The following is an 18,098-nucleotide window of genomic DNA, read 5'->3' as shown; positions in this document are numbered from 1 at the left end:
CATGCTTTGCTTGCTGTTTGGGGTTTTAGGCTGGGTTTCTGTACAGCACTTTGAGATATCAGCTGATGTACGAAGGGCTATATAAATACATTTGATTTGATTTGATTAACAAACAAAAACAACAAAACGATGAACGACGAAAAAACTGTCTTGAAGGCAACATACAGAAAAACAAGAACAACCTCCCACAAAACCCCCATGAAAACAAACTCCTAATTATAGGACCTTCAATCAGAAGCAACGATTACCAGCTGCTTCCAATTGAAGGTCCAACCCCAATAAACTAAACATAGAACTACAATAGACTAGACAGAACATAGAACTATACTAACATACTACAAAACCGGAATACATAAACCAAACACCCCTCTACATACACATACAACCCGAACCATATAAAACAAATACCCCCTGCCATGTCCTGACCAAACTACAATAACAAAATAACCCCTATACTGGTCAGGACGTGACAGTACCCCCCCCCCCCCCCCCCCCCCAAAGGTGCAGACCCCAGATGCACCTCACACAAAAACCCCAAATAACCCCCCAAAACAAAATAAATCCAAAATTACATGGGAGGGAAGGGAGGGTCTGCGTCCAGCTCCTGCAACACCCCCCCTTTCCCCAATACTCCCCCCTCAGGAGGTGGCTCAGGAGCTGGACGCAGACCCTGCTCCACCCCTGGCTCACTCCACTCACACATCGTCTCTACAGAGATGTCCCTCTCCGTCGACCCCGGACTGTAGGGCGACTCTAGGAGCTCTGGACTGTAGGGCGACTCTCTTGGTTCCGGACTGTAGGCAGACTCTCTCGGTTCCGGACTGTAGGCAGACTCACTCGGTTCCGGACTGTAGGCAGACTCACTCGGTTCTGGACTGTAGGCAGACTCACTCGGTTCTGGACTGTAGACAGACTCACTCGGTTCCGGACTGTAGACAGACTCACTCGGTTCTGGACTGGTAATCAGGCAGGTGATTGAGACCAGGTGAGTCTGATGAGGCGCTGATGCACATAATGATAGTGACTAGTGTGCGTAATAATGACCAGCCTGACTACCTCGAGCGCCCGGACGGGGAGTATACGTTACAGTACCCCCTCCCTGATGAGCGGCTCCAGTCGCAGGACGCCGACCAGAGGGACGATCCGAGGACCAGGAACGGGCCGGCTGCTTCTGCTGAGGCGCGGAAGTCTGCCTGATGAGCCAGTTGAGGTGCGGGAGTCTGCCTGACGAGCCGGCAGAGGTGCGGGAGCCTGCCAAGCCAACTGAGTCTTGTGAACATGACGAACCAGCTGAGGCATGGAAGCCTGACGAGCCAACTGAGGCATCCCCGGTTGCTCCAGTAGCGGCACCCAGACCCGACGTCACCTACATTCACAAAAAACTAAAACTCCCTGATGCTCCCCTTTGGTGAGGCGGTATTCTGTAACCTGTACGCTGGGAGTCGTGAAGCAAGTTCAGGGAGTGACTTTTAATAATAAATAACACAAGGAACAAAACAAGAAACACGAGTAGCATACAGATATGAAGCAACGGAACAGAAACAATAACGAACCAAAGGAAGTGACATATATAGGGAATCAGGCAGGTGATTGAGTCCAGGTGAGTCTGATGAGGCGCTGATGTGCGTAACGAAGGTGACAGGTGTGCTTAATAATGAGCAGCCTGACGACCTCGAGCGCCGGAGGGGGAGTATACGTGACAAATGCTTGTCTTTCATAAATTGGTCAGATATACTTGGATGTGTAGTGTCAGCATTTGTTGCTGACATGTGATGCCTAATTTTGCTAATCTTGTTAATGAAAAATATATTAGAGTAGTTGGCAATATCAGTTGGTTTTGTGATAAACGATCCATCTGATTCAATGAATGATGGAGCGGAGTTTGCCTTTTTGCCCAAAATTTCATTTTAGGTACTCCAAAGCTTTTTACTATCATTCTTTATGTCATTTATCTTTGTTTCATAGTGTAGTTTCTTCTTCTTTTTATTCTGTTTAGTCACATGATTTCTCAATTTGCAGTACATTTGCCAACCAGTTGTACAGCCAGACCTATTTGCCATCTCTTTTGCCTCATCCCTCGCAACCATACAATTGTTCAATTCCTCATCAATCCACGGAGATTCAACAGTTTTTACAGTCATTTCCTTAATGGGTGCATCTTATTAGTAACTGGGATAAGCAATTTAATAAATGTGTCAAGTGCAGCATCTGGTTGCTTGTCATTACACACCACAGACCAACAAATATTCTTCACATCAACAACATAGGAATCCCTACAAAACTTATTGTATGACCTCTTATTCACAATTTTAGGCCCAGCCTTTGGAACTTTGGTTTTCCTAGATATGGCTACTATATTGTGATCACTACATCCAATGGATTTGGATACTGCTTTCAAACAAATGTCTGCAGCATTAGTGAAGATATGATCAATACATGTTGATGAATTCATTCAAGTACTGTTGGTAACTACCCTGGTAGGTTGATGCATAACCTGAACCAGGTTGCAGGCACTTACAGTTCCAAGCTTTCTCTTGAGTGGCCAGCCTGATGAAAGCCAGTCAACATTTAAGTCACCCAGAAAGTATACCTCTCTATAGATATCACATACATTATCAAGCCTTTCAAAGATGTTTTCCAGATACTGATTGTTAGCACTTGGTGGTCTATAGCAGCTTCCCACCAGAATGGGCTTTAGGTGAGGCAGGTGAACCTGAAGCCATATTACTTGAGCAGATCACATCCTCCTTGTAATACGAGCTTTGTTTCCAGAAGGTATCAAAATTGTCAATAAATGTTACACCCACAGAGCTACAATAGTAGCCAGTTATGGAGGGCTAAAAGTCTGCTGAACCGTTCAATGCCATGATTTAGGGAGGGCAGAGGGCCAGATGTTATGGGGCATTTGTTGGTGTCAATTAGAGACCCAATCAGTTCTTTAAAATCCATCTTCATCTGCTCTGAGCTGCCCTTCATAATGTCATTTGACCCCACATGAACCATGCAGTTTTACAGGCTAAGTACTTACATACAGCAGTGCAAAATCAACTACCCACAAAACCAGTGACAAACATACTCCTACATATATGACTCCCAATCAGGAACAACGATCCCCAGCTGTTCCTGATCAGGAGTCACAAGACCAACACAGAACACAAGACTGCCACGTCCTGACCCCAAAACTACAACAACAGCTCCATCTGCTGGTCAGGACGTGACACCATGACAGTATCAGCCCCGGTGACTGACCGAAAGCCTCCGGAAGTAACCTGGTCATATCCTGAACTTTTGCCACAGAAAAACACAAATCTTTGCTGATATATGCCTCACCATCGAACTCCCTATCACAATCATCGGAATGATCCGGCCTCTGCCGATTGTGAGGCCAGAGCCACAGAACTCACCTGAGAATAAGCCTGCTGAGATGTAGGCTGCATGCAGGCCACAACAGCCAAAGGGATAGTGCTCTGATCCAGAGACCACGGCCCAGCGGAGAGGTGCCGCGGTGGTCCAGGCTGTCCCCAGGCAGTTGATTGACTAGGACAGGGAGAGGTAGCTGGAGGGGCATCCACAGCCATTCATTTTTTTATTTAAAAATAAAATCCACAGCTGGTACAGGGGCTCAAAGCAATTTGAAAGTCTTAAGTCTGGATGCGGGGGAAGAAGGCAGGTGCGCCGAGAATGATTCTTCTCCTTCTGTTGAAGAGAAGCCCCACGAAGACAGGTAGCCCAAGATGCCCTCATTAAAACAGCACACACCGTAAGCATCGATGACCACAACCAGACCACAACCATTAGGTTACATTGGTCATTGTCCCCATACCCGTCAAATAACGCAAAGGTGTATATTTATCAAAAGCAATTAGAATCGCAAAAGCAAGCAATGACATTAAGAATCACAGATACATCTAAAAGATGCATTGAAGTAAAAAGCAAAGGCCTATACTATACCTGACATAAGAAAATCTGCCAAACAACCAGTCGGTTTACAAGCTGTGCTTTAGGGTTAGAGTGCTTGTAGTGTTCTAGAATTCCCATTGTTTGTTTTGGGAATAGGGTAGGTAGGTGACTATTCACCTTCTCAGTTTTATTTAGCCAGTTAAGTCTAATTTCATAAGTGTTCTTGGTACTCAATAATGACCTGGTTGTCTACTGGGTCTATTTTATAATATCGTTTCAATCTCATTCTGTTGTTATTGTATAGCCAGCTGGCGTTTCTTCTATGATGTCCATACCTCACTCTGTTCCTTAGCAGCTCCTTAGCAATGCTCCTCATTCCAGCATTTGGAGTAGCTAGCATCAAAGAACTTCCACCACCTGAGGTTGATCTTTAAAGCTAATGTGTTTAGGCACTGCTTTCACACCTTGAGGTAAATTATTTAAAGCCCTTTAATGTGCTGTACGTTCTTAAGTGTTTAAAGAATGCACTGTTTGGAAATAAAGCAAGTGCGTGAAAGACAATAAGTTATATTTAATTTGCAGGTGCACAAAGGCAAAAAAGGGTTTGATGTAAATAAGACTAATCAAGGTGTTATAAAACTCCTTTATGTGGGGACTCCCCAGTGGTGTAGTGGTCTAAAGCACCGCATCTGAGTGCCTGAGCCGTCACTACAGGCCCGGGTTCGTTCCCGGACTGTGTCACAACCAGCCGTGATTGGGAGTCCCATAGGGCAGCACACAATTGGCCCAGCGACTCCTTGTGGGGGCCGGCCGCCTGACCTCGGTCGTCATTTGAACGGTGTTCGCTCCGACACATGACGTGGCTGACTTTGGAGGACGTGTGACTCGACCTTCGCCTCCTGTTGGGGAGTTGCAGTGATGAGACAAGATCAGAATTGTGGAGAAAAAGGGGGTAAAAAAGGTGTGTGTGTGTGTCTTTGTAAAGCAGCAGTAGCAGCAGGGTTTGTTGGGTGTAGAGCGCTGAGCCATAGTGCTCCCTCATCTGCCACGCTCTATTAATTCACTCTCTCTTTCAGGCTTTGCCCTTTGCTTCCAAAAATGTAACACTCGCATTAGCTGTGAGCTCCTTCGCTCTCTTACCTCTGTCACTCTTACCTCTGCCCTGTCTCTGAAAAACCTCCTTTCCATGTCCATGCTTCACCTTAGTTTCCTCGAGGCTCCCCAGCCCAAAGTTTTAGGGATTGTGACCCACCTAACCTCACCTCTAGTGACCCACCACATTCTTAAACCAGTGTTTCCAACCTGTTGTTACAGGACAAATACAGTAGTCAGCTACAGTCTACTATAAAGCCTTGCCAACTTCAATGTGGGAATCTTAAACATCTCTAGGCACAAAGGCCACTGTCACGACGCCAGGACAGCGGAGTCAATCACCACCTTCCGGAGACACCTGAAACCCCACCTCTTTAAGGAATACCCCCCCCCCCCCTCCAAAAAAGATATAGATGTACTATTGTAAAGTGGTTGTTCCACTGGATATCATAAGGTGAATGCACCAATTTGTAAGTCGCTCTGAATAAGAGCGTCTGCTAAATGACGTAAATGTAAATGTCATACCTAGCTGGTCTCACCCCATCTTAACAAAAGTCTGGGGGTGTGTGGGCCAGTGGCGGTCAGTGCCGTTTAAGATGAGGGAGGAAGATTTTTCAGGAGCATGGTCTTATTTCTATTACAGCATATTGGATGACTCTCATTCATATTCCATTCACCCAGTTTGATGTAACAGCGATCAGTTTAGGCTACTACATCTTACCCAAATTTTCCCTATACCCATCATGCGGTTGTTACAACCTAGCCTATGAATAAAAGTTAACAACGTAGATGCACACAGGTCGAGAGACAAATTTGAGGTTTTTCAACAGAATCGGCAGAATGAATACACCCCTGATCACACGTAAACAGAGTTCACAGAGTACAGTCAGTCAGCAGTCAATCAGCCCTGGTGGCAATAAATTAGTAATACCAAAAACGCACCTTGACTTGGAAAAGTTTGAGTGTTGTGTTGGAAAGTCATAGCCAGCTAGCTAAACATAGCATCCCTCTGTTTGAGCAGGGTGTTTCAGTAGGCTAAACTAGCTAGCTGCATTTGCTAGCTAAGTAAGTGAAACTGAAAGTTTAAAAAAATGACTCTCTCTCGCTCTATTTCTCTCTTGCTTCTCCTTAATTTAGGAAGAAATGAATTTGTTCAAAACTGTTCATCTATTGTCTTTCTCTCTCTTTGAGTCAACTACTCACCACATTTTATACACTGCATTGCTAGCTAGCTGTAGTTTATGCTTTCAGTACTATATTAATTCTCTGATCCTTTGATTGGGTGGACAACATGTCAGTTCATGCTGCAAGAGCTCTGATAAGCTGGAGGACGTCCATTGGAAGTTGTCATAATTACTGTGTAAGTCTATGGAAGGAGGTGAGAACGATGAACCTCCTAGGTTTTGTATTGAAGTTAATGTACCCAGAGGAGGACAGAAGCTAGCTGTCCTCCGGCTACACCGTGGTGCTACCCTACGGAGTGCTGTTGAGGCTACTGTAGAATAAACATTGTCTGTTTTAATCAGTTATTTGGTGATGTGATTATATTTAGTGTAGTTTTATCTAAGAAGGTTAACTTTGTAATTGTTTTGGTCGTCCCCTTCCTCCTCTGAGGGCCCTCCACTGGCGTGAGAGTTTAGTTGTAGCTACAGTGCCAAAGTCAATAGCACATGGTTGATATGCTAACACACAAAGTCCCAGGACACCGCAACAGTAGACTCTTTGCTAACTCTGCCAACGCTGTTTGCTTTGTGTGAGGACACTGCCAGCTCCCAGCACCTATCCTGCTTAAGTCAAGAACACAATACCACACTGACTTACTTGTGTTAATGACAGTGCAGATCTCCTATGTGTTATTTAAAGTGATCACTAAGGGAACGTTTCTCCACCTTAACCCCACCCTTCCTTCCACACTACATAGGAAATATTCTTATCTCAGATCCTGGAGATACAAAAAGGAAATCCAGAGACTCATGAAAGCAAATATTTATGTTCAAAGTTATACAATGTATTCACGTCTATTAGGCCCAGTGCTTAAGCACACATATTGTTCTGAACTAGACTAGAGGAAGCTAACAGAGTTGTACATGGATGCACCGCTATGTTTGACCTAATCATTAGGAATCTTTTCCTGTCTACTCTCTGCCCATAGGTCAACTGAAGCTGTCAATCATCCCAGAGGATGGACTCCTTATCGTTCATGGTGAGTACCAGGAGGTTCTGACTAGAGTGGGAACAGCTACGACAGGAAGCTTCTTTTTCATAACAGGTAAGGAGAATTTACGCAGCAGGTTAGGATAATTAACGGGGCAGGTTAGGAGACTTAGGTTAAGATAAGGAAAAGGGTTATGGTTAGCTAAAGTGCTCTTCTAACCTGCTACGAAAAGTCACTTCTGGTCGTAGCTGAACTCCCTCTAGTCCCAACCGTACCAGGATGTCATCCTCCAATCAGCAGGCTCTATGTTGTCACCTCCTCCACAGACATACAGTATAAACAGTTGTCTTCTTTAAACAATGTTCAATGGGTTTAATACTGTGCAACTTATGAATATGGTAGGTCATATAATATACATTTCATTCGTAGAATATAGAATATAAATTGGGCTCAGTATGACAATTGTGAATTTCTTTATGCTTATCTTAGTGGTGTTTCTGTATGGTTTCTGTCTTTCCAGCTATTTTGCATTGATATCTAGTTCTCCTCTCTCTCTGTTTCTGTGTTTTCCCCCTGTGGCCCCTCTGCAGCCTGAAGGGAAAACACAAAGGGAACATGTCAACCCAGCTCAAGTCAGAAGCCAGACTGTGTGTGTGTTTGTACTGCCTCTGTCAGACACACACACACACACACACACACACACACACACACACACACACACACACACACACACACACACACACACACACACACACACACACACACACACACACACACACACACACACACACACACACACACAGCTGTTTAAGCTCTCAGAACTTAGGCCTTCAGTAATTCAGTACGCCGCCTGCCCACCTCGCTCAACTGGGCAGCAGACAGGAAACACAAACCATTTTTTCGAGGTGAAACATTTTGTTTCAGTCCACAACTCCTGTCAAGTTTCTTTGTTGTCCCCCACACGCCTCTCACCTTTCAGACACCTTTTCTTACAATCGCATACACACATACACAAACACACATGCACGCATGCACGCGCACACACACACAGTGACAGCATTGCTTTGAAGCGGGATCGATGGGTTTGAAGTGTCACTGGGTTTCCAGAACATATTTCCTCAAAGCAATGTGTCCTCAGCTATACTGTGTTCCTTCTGATATGAAAGGGCTTAATTCTACTTCTCTCGTTGCCCTAACCTCTCACCATACATATGTACAATATGTTCACTGAATAACAGAGCAGCCAGGTCACCCGTGATACAAGTCAGTATTCAACATCCATCCATGTCTGAGGATGTCGGGAGATGACGTGGAAACCGTCCACTAGGGGCAACAGTGAGGGCTTCTACCTTCAAGTAGGTTTTGTTTTTTCTGGTGTTGTCGATGGGTGTAAGCATCTGCCTCTGATTCCAAAGGTTGCAAGTTTGAAAACAACAAGAGAATGTTGTTTTATATATTTTTGTTTCAAGCCTATCTCAAACCTTAACCCTTACCTTAACCATTCAGAGTTAATTTCTGAACTTAACCCTAACCTTAAACATTCTGAGTTAATGCCTAAACGTAACCTTAAACACTTCTAAATTTGACATTTGAGAAACATGGATGAATGTCTAATTTTGACGTGAGACTGTGAGAGCAGGTGGACCAGAGACCAGTCACACAACTAACGTGTCCCGTTTATTGTCCTGATGGTATTTCATTGTTTGTGGTGAATTATCAATTTCTATGTACCCAACCTTGTACCCACAGTCATGGAGGCAAAGGGCCTTATGGGAAAAGAGCACATCACACATGACTCGTATGTTAAGGTATGTGACCCGGCACAGCAGCATGTGCATGCTTCAGTTCCAGACCAATCAACCAGTCATGGTATTCAATCTAGACTCAGATTAGTTTAATCAGGTGTGTTAATGCTGGACTGGAAGAAAAACTTACACACACACACACACACACACACACACACACACACACACACACACACACACACACACACACACACACACACACACACACACACACACACACACACACACACACAGACACACACACACACACACACACACACACACACACACCAGATACCTCCATTTTCAGTTTTCAATGGGGCTGATAAACTAGTAGCAGTAGTTATGTGGCTTTTGATTACCGGTTTCATCTCTCAGCAAACCTTGGCACAGGTCAGGCGGATTGGTGCCAGCAGTATTATACTGTGTGTGTGTGTGTGTGTGTGTGTGTGTGTGTGTGTGTGTGTGTGTGTGTGTGTGTGTGTGTGTGTGTGTGTGTGTGTGTGTGTGTGTGTGTGTGTGTGTGTGTGTGTGTGTGTGTGTGTGTGTGTGTGTGTGTGTGTGTGTGTGTACGTCTGCGTATATGCATTTGTGTGTGTGTCTGCGTGTGTGTGTGCGAGAGAATGGCAGACAGACGTGGAGGACATACCGCGCTGTCACAGACGCTGACCTCTAGTCTTCTGTCCTGTGTCTACACAAAGTATGTGCCGGTGTGAATCCTGTCTCTTACTGTGTTAGTCATTCTCAGTCTGGAAATTCCAGTCCCAGCCCATCAGAGCAACCCTTATAAAGAGTTTTTGTTTACAAAATACTGTCCACACACATTTGTAATTGTATTTAATCCATATTATGGAGAAAACAAGGTTGTGTGTAAATGCCATAATGCTGGTTTGATTGAATGGAGCTCTTAGGGTGTGTTCTCTCAGGTGGGAATGGTACCTGATGATGATCCTGGAGGTCGACAGAAGACTAAGACGGTGCCGGACTGCAAGTGCCCCATCTTCCTGGAAAGTTTTCACTTGTGAGCCCAAAAATGTCACTATACTATCTCAAATAACGACAACAACACAAACGTTTTCAACAACGTTTTGGGACTTCTTTTTCTGTATCTGTGAATCTGTATTTTTCTGTGTGTATGACTCTGAGCATTTGTTGTCATCATTTATGCCTCAGTGATATGATTCCCACTTTACATTATGGGACAGCATGGCTCAATAAATGTCACTCTCCCTGTCTGTGTCTGCCCTGTGGTCATTGAGCCATGCAATGTGACAGTATTCTAAGCCTTATTCCATTCCATTCCAGCATCATTAGGAGGTTAGTGAAGAGCAGGATGATCCCAAAAGTGTGAAGCCTTTTAACAGACCCTTTCCTAATCCCAATAGTCCCTTTCATGATCTGATCAGAGGTTTCAATTTATATTAATTGCCATTATACTGTATTAGTTGTATGCAATAGGCCCCTAGGACTTGACAGGGTGTACAGTATTATAACAGATGGTGTTTCTGTTGTTTTCAGTATTGTCACTGAGGAGAAGCACCATAAGAGGCTACTGTTCACCATGTGGAACTGTGACCAAATCTCCAGGTATCAGTAAATGGCATGGTGATGATGATGCTGATGAAGATAATGATGATGGGGATTCATTTGATGATGAATGTTGACGGAATGCATGTTCCTCTGCTTCTACTACACACACACACACACACACACACACACACACACACACACACACACACACACACACACACACATTGTGTTTATTAAATGGATCACAACATTTTCTTTGCAACTTTGGATAGAAAACCAATAGCTTTTGCTCATGATAAAATGTATTGTGTGGTCATCCTCACAATTCAAGCCAGTCCTCCATGAAAGCAATTCAGTTTGTCCTTCTTTTAGGCGTAATCTGTGTCCAGGAAATGGCCCCTCTGTGCTTGATGTATTATCTTTGAAAAAAGGTCTGTATTAGTTAGACCATTCCTTGTGAACAAGCAAACCATTAAGCTACATCAGTTTGATGGTCTTCAATAGACAAAGTCCCAAACATACACTGTATACTGTTTTGCAATCGTAATGGTAATGGTATTGGGTTGGGTTTAATGATAAATGTCACTAATCACATTACATATAGAGATGTTTTCTAGTAATTTTATGACTGCCTTCATGGTTAATAATTGTATTATTTTATTAAAGTTTTAGTCACTAGCACATTTCTCCATCAAAATTGAGCTTGTAGGAAAAGTCTTTATATTAGAATTGACCGTAGGGATAGCCCTCTCAGGGCTGCCATTTGTTGGATAACTCAAGTAGAGTTGGGTTGAAGCATTAGGTTGCTAAGAGAAGGACAAACTGAATTGTTTTCATGGAGGACTGGCTTGACTTGTAAGGATGACCAGACAATTTATTTTCATAATTTGCAAAAGCTTTTGGTTTTCTAGCCAGAGTTGTTATGATCGATTTAACAGACACAATAGACCAGCAAATGTATAAAAAGGTGTGGCTGTAGCAGGGACAGTGGCATCTAGTGGAAAAAACACTACTTTATGATAAATAATGCATGTGACTTCAATGGCTAATTTCTATGAATGGGGGGGGATCAACAGTTTCACAGGGATTACATTAAAAAGGATGAAGAAGCAATACTCCAAGCCACAACTCCATACTACTTGTCAGACATAGTGAACTGGTTGTTGGGGTGGGATTGGCATGGGGTGTGGGGAGTCCGTGGGTGGCTTTTGAACATTTATTGGATTCATTATGTCTTACTCAATTGTAGGAAGACGTTTGGTATAAATAAGATGTTATGTACTATGTTTATTAAATATTATGTGAATCATATAAATCAAAATGGCTAATTTGGGTGCAATCAATTAGCTTCATTTCTCAGAGATCAAATAACATTTCAACAAAATAATGTTGCAGGAATGCTAATCTTACCTGTATCTGTTTCTAACTACAGAAACAATTTTAGAACAATCTGCAATGGTGGGTGTCATGGCTTGCTGAAATTACAGTACATGGAATGACTCTATTGGAAAAGAACATGCTTGTTTAGTTAGTCAGTGCACAAACTGATTGCCAAACACTTCTCCACCTTTATAGTATGTGTGTGTGTGTGTGTGTGTGTGTGTGTGTGTGTGTGTGTGTGTGTGTGTGTGTGTGTGTGTGTGTGTGTGTGTGTGTGTGTGTGTGTGTGTGTGTGTGTGTGTGTGTGTGTGTGTGTGTGTGTGTGTGTGTGTGTGTGCTGTGTGTGTGTCTGTGTGTGTGTGTGTGTGTGTGCGTGCGTGCATGTGTGTAAGAGAGAGAGAGAGAAAGAGGAATACAAATAAAGTGTGAGTGACAGTCCGTATCTAAAAACAGGATATAAACCTGCACTCTTCCAGAGGCACGACACACTACTCCGATTTTCTCCCTCTGTCTCTAAGGCAATGTGTCTCTATGGATAACAGTCCCTATTATCTCAGTCACAGAGCCTGTTAAATAAGTCAACAGTACCAGTGCCAGTTCAGCACTACTCTCACACCACAGCATATTTAGCACAGTACCTGTCTGCAATGCTACACCTACAGTTCCAACACTGTGGCTGGCACATTTTATAACGGGGTGCAAAATATGACACAACACCATGGAATCTCCCTACTGTTCATATTTTCCCTATAGGAAACATGATGAGGTTGTGATGATTTAATAAAAATGACCCTGTTGCTTATCAGATAACAGTTCATGTTATTGTCTGTGTGGACCGCTCTGGGTGGGACACAGTTTGTATGAGTACCCCTGGGTGTGGTAGTATGACTGAGGTGGGGTGTTGTTTGTTTTCTCACCCCCATCAGCATCTGTCTGCACTAGAATTGTCTGGGTGGGGTGCAGTAGCGTTGATGATTAAACCAGTGTATCACAGCAGGGGTAAGGAATTCAATTGCTAGCCAATGGACAAGATTGCTGCCCGTGAGGAAGAGAACCATATCATTTGACCATGGATTTAATTGATCTATTTCTCTCTCTCTCTCTTTCTCTCTCTCTTGCTCTCTCTCTTGCTCTCTCTTTTTCTTTCGCTCTCTCTCTGACTTTCTCTCCCGATCGCTCTCTCTCTCTCTCTCTCTCTCTCTCTCTCTCTCTCCCCCCCCGTGTCTGTCTGTCTGCAGGAGGAGTGGGTTGCTGAGATGTACGAGTTTTGGCATGCGTTCCCTCATGGACCCACAGAAGGTGAGTTTGTTGTTCTTCATACATTCTACTCTCCACTGTAACCTTCCACATACCACTGTAACCCTCCACATACCACTGTAACCTTCCACACACCACTGTAACCACTGTAACCTCCACACACCACTGTAACCTTCCACACACCACTGTAACCCTCTACATACCACTGTAACCCTCCACATACCACTGTAACCCTCCACATACCACTGTAACCCTCTACATACCACTGTAACCTTCCACACACCACTGTAACCCTCTACATACCACTGTAACCCTCCACATACCAGTGTAACCTTCTACACACCACTGTAACCTTCTACATACCACTGTAACCCTCTACATACCACTGTAACCCTCTACATACCACTGTAACCCTCCACATACCACTGTAACCTTCCACATACCACTGTAACTCTCCACATATCACTGTAACCTTCCAAATACCACTAACCCTCCACATACCACTGTAACCTTCCACATAGAACTGTAACCGTCCACATACCACTGTAACCCTCCACACACCATTTTAACCTACCACTGTAACCCTCCACATACCACTGTAACCTTTCACATACCACTGTAACCCTCCACATACCGCTGTAACCGTCCACATACCACTGTAACCCTCCACATACCACTGTAACCTTTCACATACCACTGTAACCTTCCACACACCATTGTAACCCTCTACATACCACTGTAACCCTCCACATACCACTGTAACCCTCTACATACCACTGTAACCCTCCATAAACCACTGTAACCTTCCACATACCACTGTAACCTTCCACATACCACTGTAACTCTCCACATACCACTGTAACCTTCCACATACCACTCTAACCCTCCACATACCACTGTAACCTTCCACATAGAACTGTAACCCTCCACATACCACTGTAACCCTCCACACACCATTTTAACCTACCACTGTAACCCTCCACATACCACTGTAACCCTCCACATACCACTGTAACCCTCCACATACCACTGTAACCATCAACAAACCACTGTAACCCTCTACATACCGCTGTAACCGTCCACATACCACTGTAAGCCTCCACACACCACTGTAAGCCTCCACACACCACTGTAACCATCAACAAACCACTGTAACATCAACATACCACTGTAACCCGCTACATACCACTGTAACCCTTCAGTCCTTACTCCACCTTAGTATAAAAGGGTCACTCAGTAATTATCTTTCTCCCTCTCTCTGAGTGTGTGTGTGTGTGTGTGTGTGTGTGTGTGTGTGTGTGTGTGTGTGTGTGTGTGTGTGTGTGTGTGTGTGTGTGTGTGTGTGTGTGTGTGTGTGTCTCGGACCATGAAAATAACTGTTTAGTCCAGAGTGAGTGAGCAGTCGTGGCCACAGGAAACACCCCTGGGGCCTCGGGTGTTACAACACATCACTACTGCCCTCAGAAAGCCTACTTTACCTCAATCCCTCTAGTCTAGTGGTATAGCCATATTAGTCTATGGCTACAGCACATACACAGTACAGCAGTTCTTCTGGTGTCTCTGCGCAACTGGTTCTTGGACTTCTTGATGGGCCTACACCAAGTGGTGAAGGTACACAACAACACCTCCGCCACGCTGATTTTCAACACGGGGGTCCCACAGCCGCCTCTTGTACTCCTAGTAAAAGAACCTCGCCCTCAACGTCAACAAAACGAAGGAGCTGATTGTGGACTACAAGAGACAGCAGAGAGGGCACGCCCACGCCCATATTGACATGCACCCATCCACATCGACACGCCCCCATCCACATTGACAGGGTCACAGTGGAGAGGGTCCTCGGTGTGCACATCACTGAGGACCTGAAATGGTCCCTTCACACAAACAGTGACAAGAAGATCATCAAGGACCTCAGCCACCCGAACTACGGCATGTTCTCCTCGCTACCATCTAGAAGGCGGAGACAGTACAGGTGCATCTCTAGGCCATTAGACTGTTTTAACAGTCACCACTAGCCAGCCTCTGCCCAATACCCTGCCATGAACCTTAGTCACTGTTACTAGCCGGCTACCACCCTGCACCTTAGAAACTGCTGCCCTATGTACATAGAGTCATTGAACACTGGTCACTTTAATAATGTTTACATACTGAGAAGGGCTTACCAAGAAAAACTTGACTAATTCAAGGTAAAAAGCGTGAAGTCCCATCGGAATTCTTAAATGTTTACATTATATTTTACCCACATTATTTAGTGCCTTCAGAAAGTATTCAGACCCCTTGACTTTTTCCACATTTTGTTACATTACAGCCTTATTCTAAAACGGATTAAATAAAAAAAAAACGTATCCTCTGCTGCAGAGAATAAGAGTTACCAGCCTCAGAAATTGCAGCCCAAATAAATGCTTCACAGAGTTCAAGTAACAGACACATCTCAACATCAACTGTTCAGAGGAGTCTGCGTGAATCAGGCCTTCATTGTCATGCTCTGACCTAGGAGAGCTGTGTTTTCTCTATTTAGCTAGGCCAGGGTGTGATAGGTGGGTGGGCATTCTATGTTTTGTGTTCTATGTTTTGGCCGGGTATGGTTTCCAATCAGAAGCAGGTGTCTATCGTTGTCTCTGATTGGAAGCCATACTTCGGCAGTCTGTTTTTCCTTAGTTTTTTTGTGGGTAGTTATTTTCCGTTTAGTTGTAAGTACCTGACGGAACTGTCTGCTGTCATTTTTGTTTAATTTGTAAAGTGTTCATTCTTTCATTAAACTACAAGATGAACATATTCCACGCTGCACCTTGGTCTACTTATTTTGACGCCTGTGACATTCATGGTCGAATTGTTGCAAAGAAACCACTACTAAAGGACACCAATAATAAGAAGAGACTTGCTTGGGCCAAGATACATGAGCAATCCACCTTAGACCGGTGGAAATCTGTCCTTTGGTCTGATGAGTCCAAATTTGAGATTTTTGGTTCCAACCGCCGTGTCTTTGCGAGACGCAGAGTAGGTGAACGGATGATCTCCGCATGTGTTGTTCCACCGTGAAGCATGGAGGAGGAGGTGTGATGGTGTGGGGGTGCTTTGCTGGGGACACTGTCTGTGATTTATTTAGAATTCAAGGCACACTTAACCAGCATGGCAACCTGTCAGGGATTTCGTCGTCGTCAGACGATATGGCGAAATCATCGTCGGAAAAGGAGGACCAATATGCAGCAGAATTGTGTTGGCTCATCTTGGACATTTATTAGACTCAAAATGAACATACAAAATAACAAAACGAACTCACGATATAGACAGTCTTCTCATGCTCACATACGCTAGACAAGAAACAATCTCCCACAAATGACAAACACAAACACACCCTAATATATGGGACTCAATCAAAGGCAAAGAGAAAACACCTGCCTTCAATTGAGAGTCCCAACCCCAATTAATCAACCATAGAAACACACTCACTAGACTCCACATAGAAATACATAAACATAGACCATAAACCAAAAACCCGGAAATACTAAATCAAACGCCCTTTTACCAAAACACCACCCCGAACCACATAAAACAAATACCCTCTGCCACGTCCTGACCAAACTACAATGACAATTAACCCTTATACTGGCCAGGACGTGACACAACCACAGCATTCTGCAGCGATACGCCATCCTATCTGGTTTGCGCTTAGTGGGACTATCATTTGTTTTTGAACAGAACAATGACCAAACACCCCCAGGCTGTGCAAGGGCTATTTGACCAAGAAGGAGAGTTATGGAGTGCTGCATCAGATGACCTGGCCTCCACAATCACCCGACCTCAACCCAATTGAGATGGTTTGGGATAAGTTGGACCGCAGAGTGAAGGAAAAGTAGGGAACAAGTGCTCAGCATATGTGGGAACTCCTTCAAGACTGTTGGAAAAGCATTCCAGGTGAAGCTGGTTGAGAGAATTCCAAGAGTGTGCAAAGCTGTCATCAAGGCAAAGGGTGGCTACTTTGAAGAATTTAAAATCTAAAATATATATGTATTGATTTTTTTAACACGTTTTTGGTTACTACATGATTCCATATATGTTATTTCATAGTTTTGATGTCATCATTATGCTACAATGTAGAAAATAGTAAAAATAAAGAAAAAACAGTGTGTCCAAACTTTTGACTGGTACTGTATATATTAATTAATACATTTGGTCACAGTCGATAGCGTGCTGGACTTGAGGGTTCGAAACTGGCTCCCTGCTTGTTTCATTACATTATTATTCCAGTCTCAGAGCAAATAGCCTGGATTGTTACTCCCATCTCGATCCTCGCTCTCTTCCAAGCGTCATTCTCCGCCTGAGTGGCTCGCTTGTGGGCGTGCTGGCAGGATGTACTGTTTTTATTCTGTATATATGAATTACAAAGCAGCCTTTTTTAAAATCATGTTTCTAGTCTATTGTATAGTTACAATGTGTAATCATTGATGTCCGAGGAGTAGGAGTGGTAAACACTGTTGAAGTGTATAATTCTAATACATCCATGCAGACACAGCATCATTCAAATAATGGAGTTTGATACACCTGGTATTGGATATGACTGAAAAAAACTTGCTAAATAGTGATTTTTGTAAATTAAATGCACATTTACTGAAATATTCCTCTGAAATTGTAAATTTTTTGCTTGACTCATTATGACGTTATCATTTTTTCAATTTGCTTCCACCATAATGTTTTGTCAGCCATCTTTGCTGAAGAAAGTTACCAGGGACAGGTGGCTCACGTCAAATTCGTCATTGGAACCACTCGATATGATTGGTCATATAAAAACATTGGGACCCAAATGCATTATGAGTGCTCTAGCTCCCCCTTGCAGTGGTCTGGAGCAATGAAGCTGTGGCGCTGGGTACGTCTAAGTCCCGCGGTGTAAGCTCGCAACTTTTAAAGGAGGAACTACTGTATTCCGGACTCTGACATTGCTCGTTCTGTCATGTCTTAATTTCTTCCTTTTTACTTTTTAGATTATGTGTGTATTGCTAGGTATT

Source organism: Salmo salar, chromosome 01 (genome assembly GCF_965601325.2).
Source record: "Salmo salar chromosome 01, fSalSal1, whole genome shotgun sequence".
In the NCBI taxonomy this organism is placed as follows: Eukaryota; Metazoa; Chordata; class Actinopteri; order Salmoniformes; family Salmonidae; genus Salmo; species Salmo salar.
This window is presented reverse-complemented; position numbering follows the sequence as displayed.